The sequence below is a fragment of the Ambystoma mexicanum genome, chromosome 3q (genome assembly GCF_040938575.1).
Source record: "Ambystoma mexicanum isolate Mex_15411 chromosome 3q, UKY_AmexF1_1, whole genome shotgun sequence".
NCBI lineage: Eukaryota > Metazoa > Chordata > Amphibia > Caudata > Ambystomatidae > Ambystoma > Ambystoma mexicanum.
The window spans coordinates 1,150,180,929-1,150,201,494 of record NC_090926.1 but is presented as its reverse complement, the minus strand read 5'-3'; positions in this window follow the sequence as shown (position 1 = coordinate 1,150,201,494).

Sequence of the window (20,566 nt, the reverse complement as noted above, 5' to 3'; positions counted from 1 at the left end):
GGACATACATGTCCACACTGATTCACAGAGTGGGTCCTGTGAGGAGGGCATGTATATCCTTTCTGAGGCACTGAGAGTGTCCTGTGAGATGGGCTTGTATGTCGTCACTGATGATCAGAGTGTCTCCTTTGAGGAGGGCATATGTCCTCAATGATGTGCACAGTGTGACCTGTGAGGAGGGCATATATGTTCTCCATGATGATCAGAGTGTGTCCTGTGAGGAGGGCATGTCCGTCCTCACTGATGCTCAGAGTGTGTCATGTGAGGAGGGCATGTATGTCCTCACTGAGGATCAGAGAGTGACCTGTGTGGGGAGCATGTATGTCCTCATTGATGATCATTGTGTGTCCTGTGAGAAGGGCATATATGTCCTCACTGATGTGCAGAGTGTCTCCTGTGAGAAGGGCATATATGTCCTCACTGATGTGCAGAGTGTGTCCGGTGAGGAGGGCATGTATGTCCTGACTGAGAATCAGAGTGTGTCCTATGAGGAGGGCATGTATGTCCTGACTGATGCTCACAGTGTGTCCTGTGAGGAGGGCATATATGTCCTCACTGATGATCAGAGTGTGTCCTGTGAGGGGGCGCTCATATCACATCAATGAGACTCACAATGTATTCAGTGAGGGGGCGTTGATATCGTGTCAGTGAAACGCAGAGTGTGTTCTGTGAGGATTCTCACTTATTACATCAATGAGGCTCAGACTGTGTCATGTGAGGAACCGCTCACAGTGTGTTCTGTGAGGGGCGGTCAGATCCCATCACAGACACAGCAAGTGTGTGCTCTAGAGGGAGGCTCGTACCCCCTCAATAAGTGTGTCTTGGTAGGAAATGCTGATGTCTCCCCAATGGGGCTAAGAGAGCTCATATGTCATAAATGTTGCACAGAGTGTGTCCTGTTAGGGGTCGCTCAGAACATTGATGATATATGAGTGTCCCCTCACAAGACACACTCCTAACTCATACCTCGCGAGCAGAGTGGTCCCGGTGCCTTATGAGTGTGCACTGATATCTCTCAATAGACAACACGTTTGTCTTGGAAGCAAGGCACTGCTGCGCAACACAGGTTCGAATCGCGATCCCGCGCTTAGAAACCACTCGCTGGTATTAAGCACGTTATAAATGATCAATAAAATAAATAAATACATGTCTATATGGTATGGAAGGGGCTGCTACGATATCACTCTTTAGTTATGAAGTGTGTGTGTTGTGAGTGGACACTTATTTATCCTTAAGGGCATGCAGTGTGTGTGTGCGTGTGTACTTGAGTGGCCTATATCGCTTAACGGGTCTGGTGCTCAGTGGACTAATGCATCCACTGCAGGGGCTTGTGTTTGACCTCATGGCCACAGGTTCGAATTCTGACAGGCCCGTTCAACCCTTCATCCTTCTGAGGGCCAATAAAATGAGTACCATTACGGTGAATAACAATAAACTTCTGTTATCTGTCAATAGCGCCAAGATGCCCCTCTGGGGGTGAATGAGCGCTCTACAAATACACTTGTTATGTTATCTATGTGTGCAATGTGTACCCTAATGTACTTTTATAGATATGCAGCAGTTGTAAGTGGCCACATATCTCACAATGATGTGCAGTGTGCGACCAGTGAGTGGGTGACTATATCTCCCCATAACAGTGAGTGTCTGTGATTGGACACCCGAATCTCTCTAAATCAGTGCTGTGCAGTGCACGCATTTTGTGTGAATGCCCCTCTCTCTGCTCTGGGATGTGCAGTGTATATCCTAGTGCAGTGTGCAGTGTGCATCCAGCGAGAGAAAACGCATTGCTCTCTGTGGGTGTGAAGGTGAAGTCATGTGGGTGGAAGATGGCATCTCTCACTAGGGGTGTGCACTGAGCCTCATGTCAGGGGGTGCTCATAACTCCTATGCAGTGCACTGTGAAGGGGCACTGACATCTCTCTCCAGGGCGTGCATTGTACATATTGTGAGATGTCGCTCCCTGGTCCTAATGCAGGTGCAGTGTGCACAGGCCTGTGGGTGGCAGATGAAATCTCTCACCAGGAGTGTGCACTGCACTGCATGTCAGGCGATGCTCATAACTCCTATGCAGTGCACTGTGAAGGGGCACTGACATCTCTCTCCAGGACGTGCATTGTACATATTGTGAGATGTCGCTCCTGGCTCCTAATGCAGGTGCAGTGTGCACAGGCCTGTGGGTGGCAGATGAAATCTCTCACCAGGAGTGTGCACTGCACTGCATGTCAGGGGATGCTCATAACTCCTATGCAGTGCACTGTGAAGGGGCACTGACATCTCTCTCCAGGGCGTGCATTGTACATATTGTCCGATGTCGCTCCTGGCTCCTAATGCAGGTGCAGTGTGCACAGGCCTGTGGGTGGAAGATGAAATCTCTCACCAGGAGTGTGCACTGCACTGCATGTCAGGGGATGCTCATAACTCCTATGCAGTGCACTGTGAGGGGGCACTGACATCTCTCTCCAGGGCGTGCATTGTACATATTGTGAGATGTCGCTCCTGGCTCCTAATGCAGGTGCAGTGTGCACAGGCCTGTGGGTGGCAGATGAAATCTCTCACCAGGAGTGTGCACTGCACTGCATGTCAGGGGATGCTCATAACTCCTATGCAGTGCACTGTGAAGGGGCACTGACATCTCTCTCCAGGGCGTGCATTGTACATATTGTCCGATGTCCCTCCTGGCTCCTAATGCAGGTGCAGTGTGCACAGGCCTGTGGGTGGCAGATGAAATCTCTCACCAGGAGTGTGCACTGCACTGCATGTCAGGGGATGCTCATAACTCCTATGATGTGCACTGTGAAGGGGCATTGACATCTCTCTCCAGGGCGTGCATTGTACATATTGTGAGATGTCGCTCCTGGCTCCTAATGCAGGTGCAGTGTGCACAGGCCTGTGGGTGGCAGATGAAATCTCTCACCAGGAGTGTGCACTGCACTGCATGTCAGGGGATGCTCATAACTCCTATGCAGTGCACTGTGAAGGGGCACTGACATCTCTCTCCAGGGCGTGCATTGTACATATTGTCCGATGTCGCTCCTGGCTCCTAATGCAGGTGCAGTGTGCACAGGCCTGTGGGTGGCAGATGTAATCTCTCACCAGGAGTGTGCACTGCACTGCATGTCAGGGGATGCTCATAACTCCTATGCAGTGCACTGTGAAGGGGCACTGACATCTCTCTCCAGGGCGTGCCTTGTACATATTGTCCGATGTCGCTCCTGGCTCCTAATGCAGGTGCAGTGTGCACAGGCCTGTGGGTGGCAGATGAAATCTCTCACCAGGAGTGTGCACTGCACTGCATGTCAGGGGATGCTCATAACTCCTATGCAGTGCACTGTGAAGGGGCACTGACATCTCTCTCCAGGGCGTGCATTGTACATATTGTCCGATGTCGCTCCTGGCTCCTAATGCAGGTGCAGTGTGCTACCAGTGATGGGATATTCATAATCTCGGGAGGATAGCTCAGGGGCAACATGCTCGCCTTGGAAGCAAGACTACAGGGGGAACACAGGTTCGATCCCCGGTCCGCGCTTAGAAACCTCTGGGTGTTAAGCGCGTTATAAATAACATATCATATCATATCTCTCCCTATGATGGGTCACTCTTATGCCTCTCCATAAATGTTCAGGGTGCATCCAGCGGGAGGACACTCATTCGCTATTTGGGTGTCTGGTGTATCCCATAGGTGAACTCTCAATTTGGCTTGGGATTATGTGGGAGATAATGGAGTAGACTTCGGGGAGAAATAACCAGGGATTCTGGCCCCTGCCTCAGTTGCTCGTCAGACACCACCCATTGCCTAACGGGAAAAGGTGCCTGTTGGCACAGAGCACAGCACCTGAGCCAGTGAGAGAGAGGTTTGAGATGACTCTCATGCCACCCACCAACACTTAAGGAAGGTGACACGGGTGCCTGAGGCTTTCATCCAGGGGGGCAGCCTTTTGTGTTCAGCTCCGTTTCAAATATGTAAACTCAAAAGGGCTACCTTGCAGAAGTGTAAACAAATAGTGCTCCTCAAAACAGCAAACGATAAACAATAATAATATGTTCGACCCGAAGAGACCCCCAGGACCCTCAGGACCTCCCGTTCTTTGCCAAGATCAAGCATTGTGATTTTAGTGGGGGGAGACCCTCAGTATCCCCCTTTCCTTCTATGTAATCACCTCCTATCGAACCTGGCCACGTGCAGGCAGCAGAAGGAGCACATGGGTGTGGATCAATGCTGCAATAAAAGTTACATCCCAGGACCTATGCATGCTCGTGTGTGCACCCCAACCTGTGAGCCTCATCACCGGGGGCTACGTCACAGGCCGGCGCGAGATTTGCCAACTGTCGCTGACGCAAAGCGGAACTCTTTCTCAAAGAAATGGAGCAGGCAGGTCCATATATAGCTATTGAGAAGAGCAACATACAGTGCTGTGGTCTTATCAGGGCCACCTTTATGAATGACATCATTCAAAAAGTGTTATGTTTAGATGTCATTTTATGCTATAATAGGGTGAACCAGAGGTCCCGGTTTTCCTGGGACAGTGCTGGGAAATCGCCATCTGTCCCAGGGTCCTGGGAGTTTTAAAATTTTTGAAATCCTGTCCGGTTTGGAAATCACGAAATCGGGCCCGGAACCTCTCTTCCTGTGTGAATGTGCGTGTGAAATGCTTTTCACGCCCCCATTTCCCCCCCTTTACCCTCCCCGGATGCTCTCCTCCAATGACAGGAGTGTCCCTGTGAGCACACACCCTCCCCGCCCCAGCAACAGTCCATCAACATAGAAGTAGGACTACAGTTTTATTTGTGTTTGCTTTAGTCCTACCTCTATGCCTATGGCATGCCCCGTTTAAAAAAAAAAGATCTGGTCCCCTATGCTATAATACAATGAGTTGAGTAGTCTCATGATCTTCTTCAGGCAAAACTAGGGTGAAAAGCTTAAACAGGGTCACTGATGGCATATATTGTTGAGACATGCCTTATGACTCTCTTTGCACCCAACATGGTGGCTCGTTATGTCTTGCTCCTTCATTGACCTCACATTGGGCAAACCAGATCCCCCAACCACTCCCAAAAAAGTCAGTCAGTTCGCCTCTCCAGTGTAGAGTGGTATGCGGCCCTTCGGCCTGGATTCTCCATGAAGGGGTAGCCGCCTTAAAACTCGATGTAGGCGGATGTTTCTTGGCAGCATATTAAAATGTAACAGTAGCCATTACTTATTCATGCACCGCCTCGTGCGGTAGAGAAGGCAGCTTTCTGAGTTTTCTGATGTCGTGAATAATTCAGGTCGATTGTTAAAACTTCCGGCAGTGAACGCCACCGAGGGCAGTGGTCCCAATGCCTCAACGTCCCGAGAGGACCCCAATCGGGATCATGATGACAGTAATACGACTAAGCATGGTGGGGCAGAGGGAGCCATCAGAAGAACAAAGCAGAGCAGGCGGCGGCATGCGTCATTAGCGAGAACAACCAGTAGGGTTTCCTCACTGAATACCCTTCCAAGAGTCTCCGCCGCTCTTGCCCACCTCTTGTGTCCAACCGGCTGGTTGTGGGTCTTGCAAAGTTTGCTCTTTTTTATTAATATCTAACTCCTTCTATGGAAAATTCCATACACCTTACTCCTAACATGTAGTGGTGCTCTTTTGCCTAAATGAACATCCACAATTCACTGCGGCACCCCTCATTAGGCTGGGCCCCCATGCCAAAGGAAGGGCGCTGATTATCTTTTCAAGCTTCTCCAACCCAATTTTCACCTTTCGCCTTCATTTAAAATAAAGGCGGATATATGGGCTACCGTTTTGGATAAATCATGATCACGTGTTTAATACAAACTTTTAAATTGTGCTGATGTGTTAGATTTGGTTTTGCTGCATTGGCTCTGCCAACTAGCACATTGTTTTTAAGTCACTGGAGGTCATTACGACCCGGGCGCAAAGGGATACCGGGCACCGTTAAGGACACCGGTGCCGGTAATCCCTTTGCACCCTACTACGAGGTCCCTTTGCGGGTCCTTCCCTTAACGCCTGGTTTTAGCAGGCATTAAGGACGGGACCCGCAAAGGGATACCGGGATCAATAACGGTACCGTAATTTACGGTACCGTTATTGCCGCCTTCCCCCTTCCCATTGAGCCCAATGAGGGCTCAAATGGGAATGGGGATTTACATTTTCAATGGGGACTTACCGGTCCCGCAAAGGTCGGACTAGACCGGTAAATCCCCATTGAACCAGGGCAGACACGGTACCTGTAATGGTGCTAGTCATGGCGCTAATAGCGAACTAGGTTGTTTTCCCCTCTGGCACTTTAGTGTCCAATTGGCATGAATTCTTAGATTAGATATGTCAACACTGTGTGTTTCGGCTGTGCTGCTCGAGGTACACACATACCCAATCCTCTTGTAAATATGAGATGGTCTTCATCAGGACAGGACAGTTACTTGTAACGAGGCATGAATTTGTGGCACCCTCAGGCATGTGATGTGTACCATGTATAAAACATAAACATAAAAGTAATTCATATCCAGGGAGGATAGTTCAAGCAGCAACGTGCTCGCCTTGGAAACAAAACGACAGGAAGCAAGACATGTTTGATTCCCAGGTACGCGCTTAGAAACCTCTGGTTATTAAGTGTGTTAATAGCGCCATGACTAGCACCAACCTCGGAATGAAGCCCACTGAGTTTACTGCTTAAGACGGTAACAAAGAAATTGGCACCTCGCCATAATGAGCAAGGGGGCACAGATCCATGAAAACCCTCACCCATTCTGGAGGAGCCGTGGGCTAAACTGTCAAAGGGACAGTTCATGTCCCCATCATGCATTCCCAATGGGCCTTGCAAGACTGGGGTGTTTTGTTTCAGCAAACATATAATATGGCTGTCCACACCAAAATGGGGACACATGAATATGTTATTAGATTCACGATGTCCCAACAAGCAAGTTTTGCTTAAGGAGTTGTTTTTGTGTCTAACACACGAGAATTGAAAAATAATAAAATGTGGAGGCGGTTTCATTCATGACATGCAGTGGAATTTTCACCCATAGAGCATGTAAAAAGAAAAAGGACAAATAATTTCCCTCTTGACACATCTTGTATCCAGAAAAGGTAAATATTCGGGATCATTTCTTGTACATCAGTGCGCATTAGGAAAATTATATATCCATGTCATGAATGACTATTCATATTTGTTTATTTGCATTTGTAAAGCTCTCACACAGCCCGGGGGCATCGAGGCGCTGTTACAGGAATATGTCTTAGTTCCGTATTTATAACACACTTAATAACCAGAGGTTTCTAAGCGCGTACCCGGGAATCAAACATGTGTTGCTTCCTGTCGTTTTGTTTCCAAGGCGAGCACGTTGCTGCTTGAGCTATCCTCCCTGGATATGAATTACTTTTATGTTTATGTTTTATACATGGTACACATCACATGCCTAAGGGTGCCTCAAATCCATGCCTCGTTACAAGTAATTGTCCTGTCCTGATGAAGACCATCTCATATTTACAAGAGGATTGGGTATGTGTGTACCTCGACCAGCACAGCCGAAACACACAGTGTTGACATATCTAATCTAAGAATTCATGCCAGTTGGACACTAAAGTGCCAGAGGGGAAAACAACCTAGTTCGTAGGATCGCCAGTGACATTCCTAAATCGGGATATAGCCACATAGGAAATCAGTAAACAAAAAAGGTGTTTGAGCGTTAACGTTTTTTGTCCTAGCTTTGAAAATCGTTGATTTAAAATAGAATGGTGGTTAGTCTTCTTTGGTTTCCTCCAAGTTTTACTGTTAGACTAGTATGTATTTGATGTCATTCACACATTGGTTGTACCTTTGATGCACAGTAGTCTTTGATGAAATTCTAGTTCTATGTATTACCCCATGATTGATGAACAAGATTGTTTGGTGAAATGGTAATTGCTTGCACTGATGATCGCAGTGGAGGTGCAATGTTTTTAACAGCCCCAACTCCACATACATAAGGCAACCAGGCCGTAGAGTAATGTTTCTGCACAGCAGTGTTCAAATCGATAAACTCAGACTGACTGCTTTTATCTTCAGACCGAACAGGAACACATTCCTGCTGAGGGGTTTGGATATCCCTGTGTACCAACTCGATGTTCGGTGGAAGGTCTGTCTGACAGAGATTATCCACTAAGACAGGACCCGGCGGTGCCAAAACTACCTCATTCAATGGTAAATCGGTTTGACACTGAGTGTCCACCATGGCGGTACGCACCAGAGTCACAACTTTATCCAGAAGATCATACCACAGACCAAAGTCATACAAGTATCTACATTGAAAGAGATCAGCAGCAATTCCTTCTCTACTTAGCTGCCATGCAGCAGAGCTGAACTGTTCCGACACAGCAGACTGTTCATCATTTATTCCCGAGGTTTACACAGGATGGGTTGCTGCTGTCATCCATTTTATGGTTCCCAACAATGGAGGCACAAGTATTGAAGAGGATAACAATTTAATATTATCAGGTCCTTTAGTAGTTCCTGGCAATGATGACTAGGACATTGGAGAGGCTTGCAGCTCAGTAATACCAGGCTAAGCTAAAGCAGACCCCTTCAGTATCACACCCGGAACTCCCTGTTTAATAGTATCCTCAGGTTTTTCCTCACCATAGCCATCCTCAGAAAATCTTAATTTGGTGGTATGGAGACGTTTTCTCCTACGAGCACTGGCGGCCATCACTTCTATAATTGGATTCCCATTAATAGTAGGTTTCTCACACATGGTGCCCAGTCTAGTCACAACCATAGCTCAAAGAGTGTATCAATAAATTACATAAAGAGCAGCCATTATGAGGCCCTCAACAACAGGAAGAATTAGCACCAGCAAAGTAGGTGTAATAATTCGATTATGAAAGGGCTCGTATTTTGAAAGGGCTCAAAAGAAACTCCCAAGACACCAGAAAGTAAGGTGAACGCTCAGTACCAAGCAATTTGCATATGAGGTTTCTATTTAAAAAATAAAATACAAGACACACACAAAAAGAGCACTTTGGAACACGCACAAAGCACTCATCAAGGTATTCCCAACGCTAAAGGCACAGGTCGCACGAAAAACGTATTGCTACCAAGAACTGCAGACTTCGATCAAACTTAAGGGTAGACAGCTCACAAAGGCTGTAGTTTATCAGCATCCAGTATCTGATGTCCAGAGAAAACAGTAACTTAAGAGAAACAGCAGGCATTAAAAGATTCCTCCAAGACCCCTCAGGAAACATAGAAGACCTAATCAACTACCAGCCTATGTCAAAAATCCCTCACCTGGCAAAAGTCCTAGAAGCCCACGCATATGAAGAAATCCTGGAACATGTACAAAGCAATCAGTTACTAAGTCGGTTTCAGACCCGTGAGAGAAACCGATACAACACTATTATCCATCTGGTGTTATCTGACAACTAGTGCCGACTCTAATACCAACTCAGCACTAATACTACTGAACCTATCATCAGTCTACAACACAGTCCACCACAAAACCCTCATCAAAAGTCTCTGAGAAATAGGGATCAACAACACATCCTTGCTATGGGTAACTTCCTTTCTAACAGAGATAACAGAAACAACATGGTTAAACCACTTTAAGTCAGCACCACACACACCAACCTGTGGAGTCCCACAAGGTCCATCCTTCTCGCCGGCGTCGCTACTATTCAACATCTACATGACCCCACTCATCAACCTCATCAAAAGACATGGACTAAACTGCTACAACTACCCGGACAACACACAGATCATCTATAAAATCAACAGTACTGGAGAACTAGACTAAACCCTTGTCAACTGCCTCGCTCAAATAAACAAATGGATGAGGACCAAAAGCCTTACACTCTCCCGGATGAAACAGAAATCATGATCACGCCCAGCAACCCATTGAACCAACATCACATTCCATGGCCAACCAGAGCCTTCAAAAATCGTTACACATCTCGGAATATTAATGGACAACGACCTAACACTGGAACCACAAGTCAATGCAGTCGTAAATAAATGCTTATTCCCACTAGACATAATCGAATGGATAATACCTTTCCTGACCTTCCCACACAGAACACTTGCCATAATCCCCCTCATCATGTCAAGACTAGGCAACGCCAACAGCATCTAAATTGGAATCCTGGATTAACTAACCAAACAACTACAGGAAATACAGAATTCCGAGGCAAAACGACTCACCAGACTCAACAGGAGAGAACACATCACACCAGCACTGAGAACCCTTCACTGGATACCAGTCAGAAAAAGCATTTACTTCAAAACCATTTGCATAGTGCACAGAGCAATACACAGCCAAGGATCAGAATTCATACAGGAAAAAATCTCCATCTGCAGATCAAAACGTACTCTCAGATCCAGCAATGGCACATGCCTTGAACCAAAGCAGTACTCAAAACTGAATTATATGAGGGATCAGTGTTCTCTTACACCCCAGCAAAACTTTGGAACTCACTCCCAAAGGAACTGCAAACAACAGAAGAGGACCTACAATTCAGAAAACTACTAAAACCTTGGCTATTTAACTCACCCAGCCAAAAAGGCTGACACAACGAACCATCGTAAAACTAAATTGAACCGAACAAACGGAGCTTGCGCAACAAAAGAAAAGCATATTCACAAGCACGATATAAGGAATTCAGCCTAATCAAAACAATGCAACCTACAAGAATGCAAAGACTTCCCTCACCACTAACCCTACTATTCCATTCAACTTTTCTACAAACTCACTGCTCAACCACCAAATCCAGCACACACATACCCCCACCAAAGCACAAACCTGAAATCACACAGCAAATTGCACACCCCCTAACACACTCAAATCTCCAACACCATGGCTCAGACACACACAACAATGCCAGAAATATCCGCACACCAAAAAACAACAAACCCATGCCATTGAGAAGTGACCCCAGCCCCCAGTGACAGTTTTTTTTCCAAACTGAAGCTAATAACCGCACAGCAAAAGCACTCTTGCGCTATCCTTCTCCATCCCACTAACTAACCCCCTCACCGTCCTTCCTTTTCAGCTCGGCCTGAGCACCTGGAGACCATGCAAATGGCACTGGCGCACTTTATAAATCTCAATAACCTAACATAATCTAAGCTATATAGGTGTTATTTTAATTTTGAAGATCTGGGTGAATCATGGCAAAGAACATGTGATTTCAACTTTACAGGCAAATACACAGGGCAAAATGTACGCATCTTGTGCCATGGACCCCGCATAGAGTAACACAGCTTCTTATATGGTCATGGCTGGCTTCTTGTAGAAGAGCAATCTATTTTAGCATTAGCTAAAGGACTCATTAATTGGAGTACAGCCTGGTTTCTTGAGAAATCAGTATTTCATTGATAGGCTTCACCGCTGGATATAGCGCCCCTATAATTAGATTCTGCCATCAGCCTTGTGACTGCTATACAACCAGACTGATGAGGGAGGAGGGAGAACAGAAAGAGTTGGGTAACCCCCATCCTGCAGAAGGGTTGAGCTTTTGGGAATTTCATTTCTTTAACAATGGGCCACCCATGTGTTTCCTGTTTGGGAAGGGAAATAACCAATAGGTTTCCCTTCTGCAGTCTAACACTGGCAACCGTGCCACCAGTCTGTTGCAATGCTGGGAGGATGGCACAGAGGCAATGCGCTAGCCTTGGGAACTGGCCGCTGTGCATAAATGGTTCAATCCCCGTTCAAGCACTCCGAAGCTGCAGGTGTCCGGCAGGCGCTACATACATCAGTTGCAGAAAGAATTGGAAATTGACTTGTAAAAACAATAGTCCAACAATCAGTGGTGTAAATGTTGCACCTTATTGGGAGGGCTGCGGACATAGAGGGATTTGCCCAGAATCATATAATATTTGCAGCCAGTAGATGAAGCTAGAATTTGACCCCCGGTTGCAATGTCACCAACTTAGCCAGTAGGACACATCGTCTCTCCTTGTGCCTACTGACTGTGTTGGTGATAGTTAAGGGATAATGTACATATTCCATTCTTGTAGGACTCTCATGGATCACTAGGCTCACCCCATGTCAGACGTGTTGGCCATTGGCTTGTCCCTTCGCAGGAGCCTTTCCTAGAAGCCTCAATCCATGCCTCCAGTGTGGCTAAGGCTTGGGAAGTGCATTCCTTGGCGCGGAGCACTGTATCTGTGGTGGGTCGGGGCAGGGCATGGAAGTGCTGATGAACAATATAAATGAATGGCTGCCTTAGGATATAGTTTACATGCTTTGATCAGAATCTTGTAATGAGTAGCGCATTTCAGATCACCAAGGTGATATAGTCTGTTCCATGTGTAATTTATGCAAACTCGTCCGTTTGTGTGGACTACAACAACACAATTACTCAAAACACAGACAATACAAAATCCAATAAAATGATTTGTGAGGAAATAACTTCTCAAACCGAGACAAATCTGTTTAGAGGAGCAAAACTCCAACGATCAGTTGGCCATCCTTTCAACGGATGACCCGCATTTGGGCATCATTTATTCCAATGTTTATCTTGATGACTACATGTCATTGAACTGTTTAGGATTTCCTAGGATTTTAATGTTCAAAGACCCTACCCTGATTATGATGATGACCGGGCAACAAAATGGCCGCCAAGTACAGCAGGAGGCGTAGGTCATGAGGGCATGATCTGTGGGGTCAAACAATTACCTGCTGGTGCCAAAATGTATCAAGGCAACGCTTCCTGTAACACATCCTTCAAGCTTGGGCTGCTCATTTTTTTCTTCTTTAACATGCGCCTCAAGGCAAAAGTATTTGCCGTCAATGAACCAGGATGGAATACCAATACATGATTTCTCATGCTTCTCAGGTACATCTTCCAGGGTGGCTGGCAGGCATCATCTGCCTCGGTAGAGCCTTTTTACAGGCTATCAAGTAACAAGCCATAAAAGGTAACATTCATTACAGCCAGAGGGGGTGCATGGAGCAATGCCCCACACAGCACTGCCCTTCCGAATTCCCCTGCCGCAATGTCAAGGTTTTGTGTGCAGAAATGGTGCCCCTCGGCTTGTGGGGTTGAGGGAACTGCCTTACATATCTCAACTGAGGCGGGCCCTAATTATAGTAACTTCAACTGCAACTTCATACTGCCTGACCTTGGACCAACTGAGGGTCCTGGAAGAGGGGCTCTGGGTGAGGCATGTGCTGGGCATCACATTCTTAGAAAAGAATGTAATTTCCAAATCAAATACATTCAATACAATCTACACAGAAGTTAAAGAAGTTGATCCTGAGCCGCTTGAGTGAAATGAATTTGAAGTTTACAGCCTAAAAGGTGCTGCGCTGGTGAATTTGCAACACAGTTCCTTTTTGCCCACAAATGGCACCGTGGTGAAAAAACGTGGCAAAGTAAAACATTTTATTTAAAATAAATAACCGATTACATTTTTCTTGTACTAAAAAAAGATGGAATAGGATATTGTCTGTATTGAATTCACCTGAAATTACTCATCAGTTTGATTTTCTTCAAAATACCGAATTTCTGCCGATTTTCAACCTGATTCGCAATTCCCAAAGAAAATAGAAATCTTTGCCCCCGCCCTAATCAGAGGGATTTTTCCCTTGCTGTGTTTCAAGGAGAAGTTAGCTTTTATTTAAGAGCAAATAAATCCAATACTTTGCAACCTCATCTAGCACAGTAGGCCTCTGCTTTACTCTTGGCACTTTGTAGCCTCACCTAGCACAGTAGGCCTCTGCTTTACTCTTGGCACTTTGCAGCCTCACCTAGCACAGTAGGCCTCTGCTTTACTCTTGGCACTTTGTAGCCTCACCTAGCACAGTAGGCCTCTGCTTTACTCTTGGCACTTTGCAACCTCACCTAGCACAGTAGGCCTCTGCTTTACTCTTGGCACTTTGTAGCCTCACCTAGCACAGTAGGCCTCTGCTTTACTCTTGGCACTTTGTAGCCTCATCTAGCACAGTAGGCCTCTGCTTTACTCTTGGCACTTTGCAACCTCACCTAGCACAGTAGGCCTCTGCTTTACTCTTGGCACTTTGCAACCTCACCTAGCACAGTAGGCCTCTGCTTTACTCTTGGCACTTTGCAGCCTCACCTAGCACAGTAGGCCTCTGCTTTACTCTTGGCACTTTGCAGCCTCACCTAGCACAGTAGGCCTCTGCTTTACTCTTGGCACTTTGTAGCCTCACCTAGCACAGTAGGCCTCTGCTGTACTCTTGGCACTTTGCAACCTCACCTAGCACAGTAGGCCTCTGCTTTACTCTTGGCACTTTGTAGCCTCACCTAGCACAGTAGGCCTCTGCTTTACTCTTGGCACTTTGTAACCTCATCTAGCACAGTAGGCCTCTGCTTTACTCTTGGCACTTTGTAGCCTCACCTAGCACAGTAGGCCTCTGCTTTACTCTTGGCACTTTGCAACCTCACCTAGCACAGTAGGCCTCTGCTTTACTCTTGGCACTTTGTAGCCTCACCTAGCACAGTAGGCCTCTGCTTTACGCTTGGCACTTTGTAACCTCATCTAGCACAGTAGGCCTCTGCTTTACTCTTGGCACTTTGTAGCCTCACCTAGCACAGTAGGCCTCACTTTGTAGCCTCACCTAGCACAGTAGGCCCCACTTTGTAGCCTCACCTAGCGCAGTAGGCCTCTGCTTTACTCTTGGCACTTTGTAGCCTCACCTAGCACAGTAGGCCTCTGCTTTACTCTTGGCACTTTGCAACCTCACCTAGCACAGTAGGCCTCTGCTTTACTCTTGGCACTTTGCAGCCTCACCTAGCACAGTAGGCCTCTGCTTTACTCTTGGCACTTTGTAGCCTCACCTAGCACAGTAGGCCTCTGCTTTACTCTTGGCACTTTGCAACCTCACCTAGCACAGTAGGCCTCTGCTTTACTCTTGGCACTTTGTAGCCTCACCTAGCACAGTAGGCCTCTGCTTTACTCTTGGCACTTTGTAACCTCATCTAGCACAGTAGGCCTCTGCTTTACTCTTGGCACTTTGTAGCCTCACCTAGCACAGTAGGCCTCTGCTTTACTCTTGGCACTTTGCAACCTCACCTAGCACAGTAGGCCTCTGCTTTACTCTTGGCACTTTGTAGCCTCACCTAGCACAGTAGGCCTCTGCTTTACTCTTGGCACTTTGTAACCTCATCTAGCACAGTAGGCCTCTGCTTTACTCTTGGCACTTTGTAGCCTCACCTAGCACAGTAGGCCTCACTTTGTAGCCTCACCTAGCACAGTAGGCCCCACTTTGTAGCCTCACCTAGCACAGTAGGCCTCTGCTTTACTCTTGGCACTTTGTAGCCTCACCTAGCACAGTAGGCCTCTGCTTTACTCTTGGCACTTTGCAACCTCACCTAGCACAGTAGGCCTCTGCTTTACTCTTGGCACTTTGTAGCCTCACCTAGCACAGTAGGCCTCTGCTTTACTCTTGGCACTTTGCAACCTCACCTAGCACAGTAGGCCTCTGCTTTACTCTTGGCACTTTGCAACCTCACCTAGCACAGTAGGCCTCTGCTTTACTCTTGGCACTTTGTAGCCTCACCTAGCACAGTAGGCCTCTGCTTTACTCTTGGCACTTTGCAACCTCACCTAGCACAGTAGGCCTCTGCTTTACTCTTGGCACTTTGTAGCCTCACCTAGCACAGTAGGTCTCTGCTTTACTCTTGGCACTTTGCAACCTCACCTAGCACAGTAGGCCTCTGCTTTACTCTTGGCACTTTGTAACCTCATCTAGCACAGTAGGCCTCTGCTTTACTCTTGGCACTTTGTAGCCTCACCTAGCACAGTAGGCCTCACTTTGTAGCCTCACCTAGCACAGTAGGCCCCACTTTGTAGCCTCACCTAGCACAGTAGGCCTCTGCTTTACTCTTGGCACTTTGTAGCCTCACCTAGCACAGTAGGCCTCTGCTTTACTCTTGGCACTTTGCAACCTCACCTAGCACAGTAGGCCTCTGCTTTACTCTTGGCACTTTGTAGCCTCACCTAGCACAGTAGGCCTCTGCTTTACTCTTGGCACTTTGCAACCTCACCTAGCACAGTAGGCCTCTGCTTTACTCTTGGCACTTTGTAGCCTCACCTAGCACAGTAGGCCTCTGCTTTACTCTTGGCACTTTGTAGCCTCACCTAGCACAGTAGGCCTCTGCTTTACTCTTGGCACTTTGTAGCCTCACCTAGCACAGTAGGCCTCTGCTTTACTCTTGGCACTTTGTAGCCTCACCTAGCACAGTGGGCCTCTGCTTTACTCTTGGCACTTTGTAGCCTCACCTAGCACAGTAGGCCTCTGCTTTACTCTTGGCACTTTGCAACCTCACCTAGCACAGTAGGCCTCTGCTTTACTCTTGGCACTTTGTAGCCTCACCTAGCACAGTAGGCCTCTGCTTTACTCTTGGCACTTTGTAGCCTCACCTAGCACAGTAGGCCTCTGCTTTACTCTTGGCACTTTGTAGCCTCACCTAGCACAGTAGGCCTCTGCTTTACTCTTGGCACTTTGTAGCCCCACCTAGCACAGTAGGCCTCTGCTTTACTCTTGGCACTTTGCAGCCTCACCTAGCACAGTAGGCCTCTGCTTTACTCTTGGCACTTTGTAGCCCCACCTAGCACAGTAGGCCTCTGCTTTACTCTTGGCACTTTGTAGCCTCACCTAGCACAGTAGGCCTCTGCAGCAGCCTCACCTAGCACAGTAGGTATGATATGATTGAATTACAACGATACAGCCACTCTGCGCCAATTTGCCCACAATGTGTGTTTTAATTAAGCTTTTAACAGGATGAAGCAACTTCTGAACCAGCCGACACATGTTTTGAGCGCTGCTGTTTCTCAAGGCTTGTATAAACATTGGTAAGAATTCCATGCTAGGGCGATTGCACAGATGCTTCGTCCGATAGACAGTACAGTCATCGCAATCATGAAGATTCATAGAATTAGCCACTGGTTAAGTACCCGCGCCTCTTCCTTAAACAGATGAATTGTAATTTGTACTACACCACCAAATGACCACTCTTGACCTTGATATGGAAGATTTTCCTGCAGCACTCTGCTGGAGGGAAAGCCCCCATTTTAACACCAACAATCTGTAGATTTATCACCCACGTTAATTCCCATATTCCTCTTAAATCCAAGAATGGTGTTTAACACCACCATACTGCTACTTGGAACCCGGCAGTACATTCGGCAGACTGAATGGTGGTAGCAGTAATCAAGTTTACCAGAACCACGGCCAAATTTGGAAGCAGCCCCATTGAATTCGTATTCATTGCGAAAGCAAACGTCAGTGCCTAATCAATTAATGAAATGGCAAGAAATGGTCCGTCCTGCCCATTCCAACTACATCCCTTCTCTGACTTAGCATTATTTTCCAATACTGACCCTTTCATCTAGTCGTCACTGATAATGTTGTGAACCTGGGAATCTGTTATATATGCGCACCACAAAGTTACAATATGTTGTAATTTGTGATAAATCAATTATGTTTGGGGGCAGAGGATCAACTCTGGCACACGCCTTGTACATGCAAAAGACAGGAAAAGTGATCTCAAACTGGAGAAGCCCCACTCCCCGGAGCCCCGTCTAACTGGGAGTAGCCGGAAGTAGCTTGATTGGAGCAGAATGTGTCTAAACATTAGTAGATATGATAGATGTCAGAGGAACGCACAGGATCATTTTACAGATAATTTCTCAAGGAATTTCATCTCCAATGTAGTGTAGATAGCGTTCGGATTTAGTCATTTAAAGCTCAACATGTTTCGGGAGAACACTCCCTTCACCAGGACCAATGTATCCAACTATCCAACAAAACTAAATCATGCATTTTAGGATAGGATGTAGAACAGATGTTTTTGTGCACATAATACTGCAGTCTTAACATTTTAAATGGTAAAAAAAAGGTGAACCTATAGTATTGAACAATATTCAGCTCCTAGAGAGATCTGAGCATATTATGCTAAGGGATTTATGATCGACTCGTGATTGCTAAATAAGTCATTTGTGAAAACAATTGGAATAGATAAAGGAGGTACCTGACAACGTAGCTGAAGTAAACATAGGCTGAAGCTGGGGAACAAATAAGTAGTATAGTAATTAGAGCATGCCAATGAGAAGATAAAATGTGTGGTCTCATTACACGAATGCAAGTTAAGTGCTGCCATCTTCCATCCTGCGACTACACTGGCATTCTATGCAGCTCTGCGGAGATGTAAAGGAGCAGCACGTCCCTGGCCTTCAATCTTCCACCGGTGATCCCCTGACGTGAATTATTCTCTCTTATCCTCGGACGGGAATACAACCCTCTTGCGATTTCCTCCCGGATGCAAACAGCGCATCATTATATATCAGGGTTTCCTTCTCAGAATCCTTCCCCAAGGGGGCTCCCCTCACCTCGCGCTTTCTAGCGAATGAAGCATCGTCCAAGGCCCCAATGAGTCCAACTTTTAAGCATGCAGCCCAGAAGCGCATATAATTGTTCGGGCTTCGCTCCATGCGTTCCTGGGAGACCAACAAGTTACCAAATCACAAAGCTGACATTAAAATTAAATAAAGCGGTGGACGGCTTGAGTTATAGCGACAGGCTCAGCCGGTTGTGGAGGTGTCCATTGAGGAAAGGAGACAAGGCTTAATTACCCATTCTCTGTCTCCACGTGGGTCCTAGGAGGATATGGCAGGGGATCCGCAGAGCCGCAAGACAATAGTGAGAACATGAGACCAGGCACCAGGGCTAGAGGAACCATGGCCAATCACTGCCTGTACCGTGCAAGCTGTTGCCACTGTCAGGGAGGCTTGGCCCATTAACCCGAGTGGGCTCACACCGACACGTTCCCTGCTGGTATAGGGCAGCATTACTGTATCTTACCACCACCATTAAGTCTTGGTGAATCTTCCTAATAACCCCCCCCCACACACACACACAAATCCCCACGAACTCAATCGCCAGATTTGGGTGAATCCATGGAAGCCCACAGAATAATTGTGACATCCGAATTTCTCTCGGAAAGTCGTACAAAAACTTGGGGATTGTGCAGGAATTTGGCCTGAGAGAGTCAGAATGACATCAGTTTCGGGTATTCTTGCATAGATAGGGGCAAGGTTTTAGGCAGAAAAAGAGTTTAGAGGCCTATATAAAGAACCGACAACTTAATGTTGTCTTGGTGGGTTGAGTTTGGTTGCAAGAAGGAGAGTCAAGGCTGGTTCACAACAAGAGTTGGAGAACGAAAGACACTTTGGAGGAGTTAGGTGCATTGCCTGGGGGCTGTGTGTGGTATTTGGGATGTGAAAACATTTTCTTTATAGCTACAAAAACGTTCTTTTTTTCCTTCTTTGCAAGACAAGCACTAAGGCAGTTTTCTGGGGAAGCCGTTGTTTTGTTTGGCCGTCCTTTTATTTTGTGTTGTAATTTGAAGTTGAAACCCTTATTATTTAATTTGTTGAAACCTTTATATTTTTCTTACATTTGAAGCCAGTTTATTTTGCAAGAACATTATTTTCTGTTAGGGTAACCCTTGATATTTTAGTTGTACATCCTTCTTTTTTCCTTTTTTTAGAGCAATATGTATTTTTATTTTATGTAGAAGATCATATGTTTTACGTTGGGAAAATGTCATGGATGCAGTGAGAAGAATCTGTTATGATGTGGTGGGATACACAGGAGGACGTGGATCTCTTATCCTGTTACTTGGAACCTTTATTTTTTTTTTATTTTTTTTTTTATAGACTATTAAACTTAACAGTCTTCCAAAAATTTCGTTATGAAGAGGGAGTAGCCAGGAGCAGGAATATTCTCAGACTGAGGCACACAGGAAACCTGCCTCCTGCCCTGATGACGCTGCTGCAGATATTGGGGAGAACAGTGATAACACAGAGGCGATGGAGTAGCCGAAGCCGGTGACAAACCCTGTGTGACAGGGGTCCAGAAGACAGCAAGAACTGCAGGGATCTGGAAAAATAAGATCCAGTCCTCCAGAGACAAGAGGAGAAACAAGCCCTAGTGAGGGTTCAGAGAAGGTACAGGAGTTTCTCTGAAAGTACAGGGAGGGCAGGAAGACAGCCCTCCCTTTGCAATCATACTCTTGTTCCTGGTATTACTGTGAGTGGACTAATTGGGTTTCAGTGGCCTCGTTTACATTTGTGTGGTGCGCTTGTGCTCGGAGTCAAAGACAGATGGGGGAAGATCTGTGCTTCCCGTTCCCTGGGTATTGTGACAAATCCTTAGATGTCATCCCTTCTCCCATAGTGGAGAACCCTCCTCCTGTGGCCAGGGTGGTGTGGTCACAGTCCAATAATCCCCCTAGGTGTTGTGCACCATGGGAGGATCATAAGGGGAGGGAAAATCCTCATGGGTTGAGTGATGACACCCCAGGAGAGATGCAGTCGATTCCTACCACTGTTCCTGCTCCCTCACCCTCTTAGCCTTGCCAGAATCCTGAAATCTCTCATACTTCTATGTGAAAAAGTAGAACTTTGTCCTCTCCTAAATAGTACTGAGATGAAAAAGAAAAGTCATGACACCTTAGAGAAATGTACTGAGATGAAGAAGATGCGCTGAGTGCCGAAGAGCACCCCGCGAACCACAGTGTGCAGGTCAGCATATTCAATCTAGCTGAACCTGACTATGAAATAAAAG